This window comes from Pieris brassicae, chromosome 3, assembly GCF_905147105.1.
Source record: "Pieris brassicae chromosome 3, ilPieBrab1.1, whole genome shotgun sequence".
In the NCBI taxonomy this organism is placed as follows: domain Eukaryota; kingdom Metazoa; phylum Arthropoda; class Insecta; order Lepidoptera; family Pieridae; genus Pieris; species Pieris brassicae.
This window is the reverse complement of record NC_059667.1, coordinates 8,917,832-8,930,033: the sequence shown is the minus strand read 5'-3', so window position 1 is coordinate 8,930,033 and position 12,202 is coordinate 8,917,832.

Sequence of the window (12,202 nt, the reverse complement as noted above, 5' to 3'; positions counted from 1 at the left end):
ATGGTCCTTCAAAAAAAGAGCATAGAAATTCTTAAATGACCGGCAACGCACTCTGGCCACTCTGGCATTGAGAGTGTCCATGTCTATCACTTATTGACAAGCCTCCAGTCATTATAGTCTCATTGGCGAGTCCCTGTTCTATGAAAAAAATTACAGAAACGTGAAAATCACCCTATTTTTGTAAAGGTTTTTATTTAAAAAATCTGTACCTATCTGACCATGTATTATGGAGACGAAGTAAAATGCACGAACCCACTGACGTTAAAAAAACGTACTAAACATTTATAATATTTTTCCTATTTTTTATAGGTTATTTTTGTAGGGTATATTTAAAAAAAATATGTGCCTATCTGACTTGTAGTACGCAATAAAATGCAAAATTCACCATTCAGTGGACACTTTCTAGAGCCTTCATAAACATAAAATAACGAAAGAATAAGCCATAAAAATGAAATTCTTTCGTTGTCCTCGAGTGTAATGGAAGCCCAATTTCCCTTGAATATGTCCGGTCATATTCGTTATCTTATTACATTATCGGCCACAAGGAAGTTTACTTATTAACCTCTATTTCGGGACTTATTCTGCCTATTTCATTTTTGAATTTTACGTTCATAATAGGGATGATAAGTTTTATAAATATATATTGATTTACAAAAGAATTACCAACAGTAAATTCTTAAATCTAGTAAATAAAGGGAAAACTAAAAATAAATTAAATACGCTTGAATTTGAATAGTTTATTCAAATTCAAGTTCATTAAACTAATACTTACTAACGAAGTACTAATAATAAAAATAATTTCATGTTTTGGAGTTCCGACTCGGGATAGGACCAACATAAAATTGCCCATGGCTATCTATGTTCTATCATCAATAGTTTCCACAGCGCACGCGATGTCAGATTTTATATGAATATTTTATTCACACCTTGGATTATATCATTGCATTTTTGTTAGGGATCCCTATTTTTTTGAAAATGTAATATAGCCTATGTTAGTAAGTGAAGATGCAGCTTTCTAATAATGAAATAATTTTCGAAATCGGTCGGGTATTTTTGTGTGAAAACATTACAAACATACATACAAAAACACAAATGTTTCCTCTTTAAAGTATTAGTATAGATAATAGTCCGGTCATTTTAGACAATTGAAATAAAGAAAATTCCGACAGAGCCAAATCTTCGTAGAGACCTTAGGTTTACTACAAGGAATAAAGTGTCAAAAGTCCCCATCAGTCCCATGTGAGCTTAGGGACTTATTCGGGGCCCAAGGTAAAATTTTTAGGTTTTTTGGATTTTTCACGAAAACGGTAAGTTTTATCGAAAAAGTACCTCAAAACAAAGTTGTAGATCTTAAAATTCTCTATAAAAATAGTCCCTATGATTTTTTCTCTAAGACCCACCATTTCCCAGATATTACGCTTGTAAGAATCACGTTCTACATAGTATGCACACATATGCCACGTATATACATATTTAGGTACTCGAGCAAGCAAAAATGCCTACTCGTGTCTCTTTTATGTATACATTATACTATTCTAAGAAAATTTACTCTAAAATCACCGCCGGTCCCTTACCGAATCCCCTCTACTTGAATAACATCTGGCCTTGAAAAACATCTGCCTATTCTTTTGTCCATGTGGTGTCGTTCACGTATACCTGCTTCTTTTAGTGTTGAACGAGCAGTTCGAGTGACTATACGTATTTATTACAAGCGTCTACTATTGAAGTTAGTGCTGATTAATATTTAAAAAAAAAGTCACAATTTTGCTTTATTTGTAATAAACTTTTGACTGAAGATGAAACTGTTGTGGTCAGTCGTGGAATGCCAACTTCAATCGATGCAAGTGTCGCGAGAAGTGATGAGTTTGCTGATTATTTAAGAAGCCAAAAGTCCGTTACAATTTACGTGGATTGCAGAAAATCATACACCCGGAAACTTCAATCTCTGCATCAAAAAGACAACGTGAGGAAGAACAGGCCAGTACTTCAAAAGTAAGTCCACCTCATACTAGAGCGCGAATAAGTGAATCCAGCTTTTGATTTAAAAACCACTGCTTATTTTGTGGCAATGAAGCGGATGAAGAAGCAGAAAAGAAGAAAGTGAAGATTTATCGCCGAAAAATTCATAAAGTTTCTACACTTACATTCAAAGATTCCATTTTAAAATTAGCTAAAGATCGTTCTGATGATGTGTCAAAAGCTGTCTTTGCGCGTATTAATTTTCAGTATGATTTAGTTGCTGCTGACGCTAAATACCATGACAGTTGTTACAAATCCTTCCTGAGACCTAATACTGGCGGTAAAATTGGCCGTCCTCAAAGTGAGGCTATAAACTCTGCAATGGAGGAAATTTTCAATTCCATTGAAAGTAGCGATGACTGCCAGTTTTCGTATATAATACACGAAACAAAAAACAAGTACAGCTATCTTGTCTTCCTCCAACATCGGCATCTGCTACTCAACATTTGTTTCGAGTATACTATCAAGTTCAGACATGGCAAGGCAATGAACTGAACCCTGAAATTGATAAATAATACTTTGGAACCGATTCGAACTTTACTGCCCCCTGCTCCAGAAAAACTTCTTAACACTATTTTTTGCAATTGCAAGAAAGGTTGTAGTGCCAAATGTGGCTGTAAAAAAGTAGGGTTGCAGTGTTCTCCAGCGTGTACCAATTGCCAAGGTGTCTCTTGCTCAAATGTTCAATTAAATACAAGAGAGGAAAATTCATGTGATTTTGATGAAGAGACAACTGATTCATCTTCATTTGAACAATTTCTAAGCGTTCATCAACAGGAAGGAGAAGAAGAAGAACAAGAAGAAATTGAAGAAAACATGATTGTTGAAGTTGAATATGAAGAGCATGAGTCAGATTAAAGTAATAAAAAAAAGTTAGAACGACAGTTAAACTCAGTAACCCATATCAATAATCTTCATACTATTAAATAATTATTGTTCCTGAAAATAACGTCATAAAGGTTCGTGGAATAGTCCTACCGGGGATACCACGTTAAAAAAACGCGCCGAGTACACTACCTCACAGGTGGTGTGGAAATGTGTGCATATTATGTAGAACGTGATTCTTACAAGCGTAATATCTGGGAAATAGTGGGTCTTAGAGAAAAAATCATAGGGACCATTTTTATAGAGAATTTTAAGATCTATAACTTTGCTCTGAAGTACTTTTTCGATAAAACTTACTGTTTTCGAGAAAAATCCAAAAAACCTAAAATTTTTACCTTGGGCCCCGAATAAGTCCCTAAGCTCACATGGGACTGATGGGGACTTTTGACACTTTATTCCTTGTGGTAAACCTAAGGTCTCTACGAAGATTTGGCTCTGTCGGAATTTTCTTTATTTGATCACTATTTTTATGTCTGAAATGACCGGACTATAACGCTTATTGCAAAATTTTGAAGATAGCTTTGCGAAACTATTGATAAGTATAACCCTATTATCCCCTTCATTGGCAACACAAGTCTTATTGGATAGTTTTAATATAAGTACTCATTTGTCTCTTTTCATCACAGGCTTAACACAATTTGAGTGAAAAAGACGAAATACTACTTTCACGGTGAGTCCACAAATATAATGCCATATTGCATACTTTGGATAGGCTATAGCTATATATATTTCCATAGACAAATAAAAGTATATCCAAAGCCAGGACTTCTTCTAAAATAAAATAAATCAATGGCGCTACAACCTTTAGGCCTGGGCCTCAGATTTCTCAATCGTTTTCATAATAATTTATCAATCTCATAGGCAAGGTAATCAGCCTCCTGTGCCTGAAACACATCGTCGACTTTTTGGATCTAGAACAAGCCGGTTTCCTCACGATGTTTTCCTTCACCTTTCGAGTGAATGTGAAATGCGCACATAGAAAGAAAGTCCAATTAGTGCACAGCCGGGGATCAAACCTACGATCTTAGGGATGAGAGTCGCACCCTGAAGCCACTAGGCCAACACTTTCTACTTATTGTTAACAATCTATAAATCAACTTATAAATATGATTGTAATACTAAAAATAACAAACTCGTATTTCAGCGGATGTTAAATTTCAGGACTTCTAAGAAAAATATAATATGTTATATTACACTAACGAATGTGTTACTTGTGATGCCCGCAATTTATCGTTTAGTCATGATACCCCCAGCTATTGCACGCACGTATGAGCTTTCTGTCAGTGATATGAACATATGGTAATAAATGTTTGTGTTCAGCTCAGTAAAATGTTTATTACACGACTATAACTAACGCTTATATAAACAGGTTGGCATATTAAAATTGTACATTAGCTTGGTTTACTTGGTTTTATGCGATCCTGGTACTGTTTTCGTTAGAGATGGATTTGGAATGCGCCATTATCTCGCTACCTTAAATAAGTTTACTTTATAGATAGAAAATTTTGTGCTAAATTCCGTATGTATGTCTAAAAAATTTAAATGTGTTATTGAAATATATATTTTAAGAAAAACATTTAGAGTTTGTTATTTTACTTGAAAACTGAATCACAAAAAAATGTGTGCGTGTATTAGTGTACACACGTAAGAAGCGAAACTTCTTTATGACCTTATTTTTCGAAAAAAATATCTACTATTTGCAACTTTAGATAAATTGGTTAAATAAAATAAAATTAGATAAAGTTTAAAGGTTTTTATTATCATCGACATGAATACAAATAATACAATTATTACATTTTTACCTTATTACTACTAAGATTATTACAGAATTTCATTAATTGTAATAGAACTATTACGATCATTGGTATCGTTATTATATACTTTTGTTATTAAGGGCTTCTCTTCAAATCAACCGTGGTAGGGACAAGAAAAAGGTGGCGCTTTACGGGTAAATGTGACGCGCAACCGAAAAATGTAAAAAGCCAAAACTAGCGTCTTTTCCACAGACTAACAAATAAATTAAATGAAACATCAGTTAATACAGATAATTAATAATGTAAAGAATCTAATCTAATAAATTTAATTATTTCTTTACATATATAAGTACCAAGTTATATAATAAACAAAATATATCACTTTATTTTAATTTAACAGGCATTTGAATTTGTATCTTTTTAACTACCTTATCCAACTTCGGCTTGATTTTTAAGGCTCTGTACAATATGAATTCTGGAAAAAAAGTTTGATAATGGACTATCAAGATCGGCATAGGTGGCGTTCGTTTTGGAGGTCAAGACTCACTTTCGGTCGCTGCGCCAACTGCAGTGTAGTATTTGTGTTAATATACATTTTAATATGCTCGGAAAGCGTTATAGCAACTATGCTTAATCAAAGTCCGAAGTTCGATTCTTGTTAGATAATTTTTTTGATTAGACTACTTAAAAATAAATTTAGGTTTAGAATCGTATTTGCTCATACGCATTACTCGTACACTCCAAACGTTAAACTTTAAACAGGAAAGACGAAAGAGGTTTCATGACAGTATAATTTATGTATGTAATAAGAATTACAATATTTTTTTTGACGTCTGTTACTGTGTATTTGTGTTATCTATGGTAACTTTAACGTATAAAATCAAAACTTTTTTGCAAGTCGTAAACAATATTGGTTTGTGGACTCAGTTTCCGCAATTTGACTCTGAATAGGTCCGTTGTGCGTACGTATACAATATTATAAGTTTACAGACTACGGCAGACAATTTAATTTAATTTTGAAATCGAAATCGGTTGTTTAGTTTTGTTAGGCGCCCGTTTCTTTAGTAAAAGTTTAGTTGTAGTTGTGAGTATTTAAGTTGTGTATACCGTTACACCATTCATTTAAGCAACATATTAAAACAACTAAGACAAAAAAATGTTTTATAGAACTGGTTGCAAACGGGCTCACCTGATGTTGAGGGATACCGCCGCCCATGGACACTCACATTGCCAGAAGGCTCGCAAATGTATTGCCTGCCTTTTAAGAATTGGAAAGCTCTTTTCCCAAAGGACCCCTTCGGATTGCTTGGAAAATACTTCAGTCGGTCTCTAGTTCCACATAGTAGTAGTGCGCGGTAAAAACTGCCCTAAAAACTTCTAGTTGGAATTTCGTATTCTGCCTCGACGTCCGATGATAAACTCAGCTTCATTGTAAATGCGGTAGAAGATGCAGTGACACCCACATCTCTACGCAACGTCATAAAATCAAGCGGCTTGGAAAGCGATTGGTCACCGACGATTTAAACCGCTTTTCGTACTTAATACGGTTCTCCATGTCACTCGACCGTATTTAATACGATCAAGTGGAAGAACCTGGATTACGGAGCTCCCCCCAGACGTTAGAACAGTACTCCATGTGGAGCTAAATTTACTGATATATATGTCTACAACTCAAATATATTCGTCAACTTAATAGGTAGAAGTTTTCAGATCACGACTATTGTAAAATTCTCTAAACAGTTATGTAAAATTCTGTTAAGTTTTATATAAGAAATTCTAATCATGTAACAATTACAGGTTATTTAGCTTTGCAATAAGCGGATATTCCGTTTTCTCATTTCCGTGTTTAGATGAAAATTTAGAAGACAATCGGAGTTACCTTCTTAAATGAGGTAATCTTGTGAAACGAAACGTCCTTATTGGCTATTCTGTAGAGCGGCTTTGAATTGTCCCCTACAGGCTCTAATAACATTTGACCGCATAATAAGTACATTAATGTTAGTTTTGATTGCTCCTTCAAAAAAACGTAAGACTGTCCAGTATCGGATTAGATAAAGTAAGTCGATAAGTGGAGTTTTACTCTAAAGCAGTGTTTCGAAAATGAACTCGAAGTTTTTCTTTGTTTTAAATATTTACTTACTACGTTAACAATGTTCTAGTGTTTTTTTCGTTAAACCTATCAAGGTTTTTAATTGAACAATTATTTTTTAATATTAAAATTATGTATGTTGGGCAAAATTTAAAAATTGTGGAACATAGCACAAAACACTGCCGTGTGACTCACATCCCTGAGGTTGTAGATCAATCCCCAGTTGAGCACCAACCGACTCAATAAAAAAAATTTTTTGTAAAGAAACCGGTATGTTCGGTATGTTTCCAAAAAAATATCTCGAAACAGAAACCCAAAGGCCAGTAAGTTAGCTCGTATTGTATTATAACTGATTTTAAAACGGTTCTACTAGATATAGATTTGAAGATTTACCCTTTAACATGTTTATGATTAAGTCTGTAATAAAGCTGAGATTAATGACCTGACCGTGGTCTGACGCTATTCCAGCACGTTATATTTTTATATGATGTCCCCTTTATTTGTAAGTGAATCCCACATGACGCTTTATTGCCTTTCCGGAAGAGATAAAAAATCTAATGTTTATTTCATAGTAGCAATGTAAGAATGTATTTATACTATCGGCCTATAACACGATGCTGGTTTCGTCACGTGTATTTATTTGCAAAGTGATATTAAAGGGTACGAAATATATAGATATCTAAAAGTACGTTTATGAATATATTCGCCTATAACAATAACGACTTTACGTAGGCATATATTGTATTTTTAAACATACTTATCGTCGCCAACGTCATCTTATTCATAAAATGCAACAGGCTCAACTGGTTCAAATAACTCTAAGGTCATATAGAACTCACAACTTCATGGCAAGAGAAAACTCGATAGACCGAGGCTGCGTTGCTGGAATGGAGGTGTCAAGGACATCGAAGCAATAGGTGTTAGAAATTGGACACAAGAAGCACGAGATATAATGTGCTGCTGAAGCATAATAGCTAAGGCCCACAAGCGGCTGTATAGCCATTGATTATGATGATATAATATTGGATTTTTTAAAAACTATAATTAAACCTTGTGGATCAAGTCATGGCATATTAATAGTGGTCGCTTGAAAGCTATAGGTCTGATGATTAATATAACAATCAATCGTTAATTTGCAAAGAAAGTAGCACATTCAGATTGATTTATTATAAAAACCGCAGAAAGCCATATAAAAAAATAGGCATGCAAATTTCATGTTAATTATAGTGTGATAATAATCTCTCGCCGCCTTTAAAAATTTTCAATTGACCGCCGAATTACATTTTCTCATTAGTAGACGTACTTAAAATGCTAGAAAACGTAACGACGCAGTCACAGAATATGCTATTACGTAACTAAATATTTATTCTGTCAATAAATTATCACCATGATTCAATTAGAATATAGTACTAAAACACTAGACAGGCTCCAACCACGAGATAAATTAATTTATACCGAAAACACTGTTTATAACTAAACGTTACTAAATTTAAACAGACACTTATTCCATAAATACAATAATTTCACTATTCTACCCGACATAATCGCATTGAGTTTATTATGAATTATTCGAATACGGCAGCTTAACAACAAAGTTATGAAAGAGGTGTACGTCTGAATTTAGGGTGAGTTGGGCGGGCGGGCGGCGCAAAATAACGGAAACGGTTACTTTAATGTTGGCATATTGACAAACATAGTTCTCAGTTCTCACGCAAACGCCCAGTTTCCACTGAAAACGAAACAAAAGAGCGCAAAATAGTAATAGCGTTCATGATAGCGATATAAAATATATTAACCCTTTTAAAATTCAGTGCTGACTTTCAATTGCGCTTCCGTTTTCATTTTATGAACTGAAATTGGCAATGTCTTGCTGTAAGAAATGTCTTAGCGAGTTAGAAAATGACTTGAACACTAAAACTTTAACAGTAAGCATTAAACTTAATAGCAAATGAGAATATGTTTGATTTTATTCTTTTTGAAGCAATTAAGGAAATTATTGCAGTTGCTTATCATGGCTTATTCAAATTGTTTTAATGAACATTTTGAGTTCGATCAGATGACCTTACGAATGTAGCAGTAATGCTGTCTCACTGAGGTCATGGAATGCCGTGCAGTAGAAATAATTAATACGAGTACTATTTCAAGTTCACGATTGTTACTGTTAACAAATACTTTTACAATACTCGTTATCAAATAGACGTTTATAAGCTTTTTTTAATAGAACAGGCAGGAGGCTCACCTGATGTTAAGTGATACCGGCACTCAATGACAGAGTGCTCGCGAGTACATCGCCTGTAGATGATTAAAAAAAAATCTGTGGCGCGATCTATTTAGGTATGGGCCTCAGATTTCTGTATCTGTTTCGGTTGTCAATCTAGGCAAGTAGGTATCAGCCTCCTGTGCCTGTCACAGGCCGTCGACTTGGGTCTAAGGCAAGCCGGTTTCCTTACGATGTTTTCCTTCACCGTTCGAGGGAATGTTAAATGCGCACATATAAAGAAAGTCCATTGGTGCACAACCGGGAATCGAATCTACGACCTCAGGTATAAGAGTCACATCCTGTAGCAAATGGGCCATCATTACTCACTTCAAATGATTAATGTTAATAACTATATATGATGTATATAAGAAAAATATTATTATTATTATTTCACACTGGTTGATCTTAAAATTAAACAAATGACAGTGTAACAGTTATTTGTTTGTTTACTCCGACATCAATACACAACATATTCTTTCATAATTGACATAGCGGAGCTTTAAATAATAAGTACATTCTTTCATATTTAAATGGAATTAACTTTAATTGTTCTCGACATCGAGCAAACACAAGGTAATTGCCATTTCAAAATTATGAAGAGCAGTCATTAGCAACCTTACGTTACATCCCTGAAATGTCGTCCCAGACATAAATCCTTTCATATACGATTCTACCGCAATTTCATGGTAATATTTATTAGTTTAGAGATGCATACTAGCAATATACATGCGCAGCAAATGTTAAATTAAGGAAAACATGTTTACAAGTTCTTTTGTTTATTTGACAAAATCTGTTTTCTTAAAATGGTGACATACTGAGCTAGAACGCGCCGTAAAAATCTTTATAAACTTAATCATGTTTGCACTGTTTAGCTGAACTAACGACTATTATTAATAAAACAGCATAATTATAATAGTATATTTAAAAAAAGGCAAAAATTTAATTTGATTTTGTTTGCAAGAAATAAATATATATTTCCTAATGCCTCCGAAGGCCTCCTCTAATGATCTCCAGGTTTCTCGGTCATGGGTGGTATCCAGCTCGAGCCAGCCGTTTTGGTAATGTCATCCGTTGGCGATCTTCGTTTGTTTACTTTCCCAATAGGACCACCCCACCGAGTCGCCCTTATGGTCTGTAAGTCTTGCCAATATAATAGATTTAAGTTAATAAAAGCGTAAAAACCTAAAAACATAAAGATGTTTTTAATGGAAAACACATAGACAATCCCAATCCAAACAATCCAAGTTAGTATATTATAATATGTGTCTACGTTTCATAATATTTTGTAGCATCGAGTCTAGACTTCTCAATGTTACCTAACAAGAATATTAAGTATATTTTGAATATGGTAATATATTATCGTAAGGTTTTTTATGTAAAATTACTGTTTTAAGAAGAAAGCCTCAATGTTCCCAGTATATATTCTTTATTGAATTATGTCCGTCTATCTCTGGTTTAAACCTTAATTAAATTTATGAACGCAGTAAAGTTTATTGATCCCTGTAATCCCAGTGACGGTGAACTGTGTGGTTCATCCGTCTAGAATTAGTTTTCCGTTGATAATATTTTAAGTAATAGAATTAATCACATTCTTGTCTCCTAAATATATATATATATATATATATATATATATTTTATATATATATTGGCTATTATATATATATATAATAGCCAATGCTTGTAGAAGTATCAGATTGTGTTTTTATACCCACCGATTGCCTCTATACTAACATTTATGAGAAAAGATTTGATTGTTAATTTGCATTGAATAGGCTCCAAACTGGGCTGATTTGAAAAATTCTTTCACATCTTACGTTATTCCTGTTAAATATAGGTTATAGTACATTTTATTAAACATCAACATCTACGTATTAGACCGCGATAGCATGTTTAACAAATAAAAAATAGATTTTGTATTTATAAGTCTATTTACCTAGAAAGGCTTTAAACTATAGAGTATCGGGCTACGATGACTACGACTGAATTAATGTGAGTGGCAGCAGAGCATAGCTAGTTCTTAATAAATCTCTGATAATTAATATGAAAATCAAGAAACACATCACATCATTAAAGCTTGCAAAAGAAAATAAAAAATTTATAAGCCAGAGTTATGTAACCAGATATTTATATTTTAAATTGAAATATAGTTAGGTTTGGTAATATAATTATAAGTTACACATAGGTATATATTTTAGTAAATAATTAGAAGTATAAACTGATGTTAGCAATCATCACACACTTGAAGCCAAAATGAGCCCTTTAGTTACACTCACTACACTTATCTTCTTTATAGGTAACAGAAGTGTTACTTAGATTTAAGAACCCTTAGACCTAGTGGCTTCAGCGTGCGATTCTCATCCCTGAGGTCGTAGGTTCGATCCCCGGCTGTGCACCAATGGACTTCCTTTATATGTGCGCATTTAACATTCGCTCGAACAGTGAAGGAAAACATCGTGAGGAAACCGGCTTGCCTTAGACCCAAAAAGTCGACGGCGTGCGTCAGGCACCGAAGGCTGATCACCTGCTTGCCTATTAGATAAACGAATTCTATTATTTAACTACATTAGCCGAAAATATATAACATTATTAACTTATGAAACTTAAGAACCTTTTAGTTTGGACGTTGTTTTAAACGTTATTTACTATTGTTCAAGTTTATACGTAAACTTATTTTAATAGCGCTTTACAGCTATGTATTAACACAAAATGTCGTCCGCAGTTCACTTGCGAAACAACTTAGAAAACACTTCTGAAGCACAACATTTATAAACTCTTAGGGTGAGATTCGCAGTCGAGACTTTGCTAAGTATGAGTTCCGTGTGTCAGAAATATATTGCATTTGACATAAGGGAGCCGGACTTATCGCTCAGACTGAATATTGAATTTATCTGTTACACTAATCTAAATCGTAGCAAATAACAGTTTCTTCTTAGGTGTAGTGATAAATGTCAAACTTTGACAAATTTGACTGATGTCTATTAAAATATTTAAGTATCGAGTTCAAATCCCAGTAAAAATAAAGTTTCCGCTTTTTAGGAACCAGGCAGAAATGCATCTCCTTCATTCATTTAAAAAAAACTTCAACAAATACTATTGTCTTTCCTACAATTCAAATAATTAAAGCTATCATTAACTTCATTTATATTCATATCACATACATTGCATTTTAAACATTATAATATACTTTTTAATATC